Consider the following 3,522-nt stretch of genomic DNA (forward strand, 5'->3'; position numbering starts at 1 on the left):
CATTTAAAGAGGAATATATATATATAACTACACAGTTCTTTCAATCCTTCAGCAATGGAGACATCGGTGTACCTCTTGTTCACTTCTGTCTTTGAGTTTACTCAAGTTATTTTTAGTTCTCATCTCTGTGGTCATCATGTTTATACTCTGCCTTTTAATCTATACTCTTAAATTAAGGTTTCGTCCCAATGTGCCTCTTGTCTTATTAATTGTAAGCAAATAAAAAAGGACCCACAAAAAAGCTCAGAAGACATAGAAACATTTATTTTGTTGAAAAAAGGGAACATTTTGGGAAACAAGTTGGAATTTTCTTTCTGTGTAAAGGTGTAGCAAAGCATATCATAATAATGCAATAAGGCAAACAGACCCCAAACAGTGTAAAAGCACACAGTTCAGTTTAATACATAAATGTTGAAAAACAAAACTCTTGCACACAATGTGGATTATACTTTGTTGAGTAAGATTACAATAATTACTGTTCGTGAACGCCACAGCTTTGAAAAATAAACAGTATGATTCTTCATTTCTTATATATTTAAGGTAAAAGCAGTTTAATGTGTGCCTGCTTAGCATGTAATAGAGTAAAGAAAACAATATTGGAAATGACCGTTGTTTTTTACCAAGACATTTATTAGGACCCCGAAAGAGACTATTGATCTTCGCATTCAGGTATTGTTTCAAACTGTTTTTGACCTTAACCATTATTTCAGGTGACTAAGCTTCTCTTTAGTTATTCAGCCCATTTAAAGGGAACAAACGTGCCACTGGGTAGTTTGGTATTGTTGTGTCACACTGAACACGAAGCAGAGAAAGAAAAGGTGACGGCTGTCTGTGGAGAAAGAAGACACTCGACATCCATGGCAGCTTCACCCCTGTCTGAACAAAGCTGTTAACGTTATTAAAAAAGTTTAAGGTTCGAGGGAGTGAAACTAACCTACCAGGATGTGGATGCAAGAGAAAATGCAACCCCAAGTTACACCGATAGTGAAGATGGTAGAATGAGAGAACATCCTGAACCATTCTAACTGAATTCCAAAGACTAAAGATGTAACTTTCTGATTTCACCATTGGTTTCATTTGGAACCATAATGGGCATTATGAAAGAAGGCCCAAGAGAGTTCCACTTACTATTGGCAGAAAAACACAAGAAGACCTGAATGCATATTGAGAAGCCCCACAGTTTCTGGAAATTGTGCAGTTTTTTGGCTTTGGTCACATCTGTTGTGTTTTATGGATTAATCTAGAAGGACACCACCAAATCTAACCCATCTGCAGCCGATGTTTGCTCTCCAGCTGAAATTTGGCCCACAGTAATTGTAATGGTCCTTTAGATCCAGCAGATTGGCATGGGGGCACATACTGTGTGCTGTGTGTGGAAGGGCAGTGTCTCGTTGGCTGTACCAGGGTGCTGACTCTGGAGTAAAGGAAGCAGATGTTACGATGCAACACTGTAATCACTGTCAGAAGTGACCTGATGTTGAAGCCAGAGGTAACCGCTGTGTCTCTCCACAACAATTGCAGGAATGGTCCTCTAGCCTTGGTGCAGACATACGTAGACATTATGGTCAACGACTGTAATGCGGAACCGAGACTCAACCAGAACTTTACAACACATGCCATCAGCTTATGCTTCATGACATGTCTCCAAATGCAGCCATCCCTGCTCTGTAGTCAACGACAGCCTACACTAATAACCTGTAATCTGGCTGATGACAGCTGTTAAGACATGATGGCTTGGCGAGGCAAATAGTTCGATATCTGTATCCAGATGGCAGGAGCAAATGTCACTGGATTTTGTACACTTTGGTACACTACAACAGCTGGAACCTTCAAACGTGAGTGTTCTTACTACCCATTTATTCCAACATTGGGCCATTCTGATATTTGCACACCCAAAATTATGGATAGTTGCAGAATATGACCATTCAGTCTTTTACAAATTTGATCCTTGTCAGACTCCATCGGGGGCTAGTATTGCTACGAGGCATCCTTTGCGTCTGATGACCTTCACTTGCTGTTCTGACTGACTTTTAGATGCTCTGGCTCAGGGATGTCCAATCCTGGTCCTCGAGGGCCACTATCCTACGTGTTTTAAAGGTTTCTCTGCTCCAACACACGACTTCAATCAATGAATGATTGACGGGTTTCTGTAAAACATGGAGCAGTGTGTTGGAGCAGGGAGGTAAAACACGCAGGATGATGAACCTGCAGAACCAGGATTGGACACTTCTACTCCAGCAACTGCCTGATAACATTACTACTCTACTTGCGATGCCACATTAAGAGCTCACCAGTGGTCGTTCTAGACTCGTGAGCTCTTTAAAACCAAACCACTGATGTACGTCGCTGGTCTGCATACCAACCAAATCACGTCTAAATTGTATCATTTGTTCTGCGAGCCTAACTTTATTTTGTCAGTGAGTGCAACAGACAGTTATATTCATGTACTCATAATTTTAGCATGAATTTCCATCAGTAAAGTTACATTTATAGAGTCTTTGTGTTTTGTTTCAGTCAGAAAGCAAACTAAAATGAAAATTCATTCAAATTACAATAGAATTTTTATATTTTTTTCACAAAACTCCAAAAATTCTTAGAAATCTATAAATTGAGACATATTCCATACTCTTACATAGATAAAATCAGAGGAATTTCTCTTTTCATCTGCCTGAATTTGAAAAAAAGAAAACTTAGAAACACTGATTCAGTCAGAAGACGCAACAAACACCCTGTTTGATTATAATTTACCAGAAGAGTCATCAAAACTAAACAACAAGCCTTTTCTAGCAGGAGGACTCTCAGATGACTGCAGGGAGCACAAAACTGCTCAAAACTTCCCTTATCGCCTTCGTCATTCTGGTACTAGTTTCTATTACTATTAAAGAACTAGTGCGGATAGAAAAACCGTTAGCCCTCGTGCACTGGGAGCTGGAGGGGGGTTTACGTTTCCAGTCTCGCCTAACATCAGACAGAGGGAGTGGAAACAAAAGTGAAACTAAAACTATACTGACAACGAGAAGTTTTTTTTAAACTCTTCCTTTAAAACAATCCATGTGACTCAACCATCAGTCAAATGTTCCAGTTCACCTGCAGCTTCATGTGTGGGAACAATTGATAAAGAAAAACAAATCTAAAGTTTCACTAAAGGAGAGACAGAGGGACTTCTGTGGCTTATTTTATCTTTTCTTAGACAAGTAGATGAACAAATGCATCCGATATGACGAGCACTACTTTTAGAAAACCACAGAAACTCAATGATCAGGACATTCCTCTGCTGGCAAAGGAAGCCCATAATGTACATTTAATGCAATTTAAACACACAAGCCCCGTCTACATCATTCTGAGTAGCTTTTAAAACAAATGGTTTGCACCTCCTGTCCACACACAAACTGACTTTTTGCTTTAAAACAAATATGTTTTACAAAGCTTTTTCTAAAGTGGAGATTTTTAAAATGTTCATTGTCTGTGTAGAGAGGAGATATGGATATTTTCAGAAAAAAACTAATGTAGTAACTTCACCTC

This window comes from Nematolebias whitei, chromosome 21 (assembly GCF_014905685.2).
Source record: "Nematolebias whitei isolate Nwh7 chromosome 21, NemWhi1, whole genome shotgun sequence".
Classification (NCBI taxonomy): domain Eukaryota; kingdom Metazoa; phylum Chordata; class Actinopteri; order Cyprinodontiformes; family Rivulidae; genus Nematolebias; species Nematolebias whitei.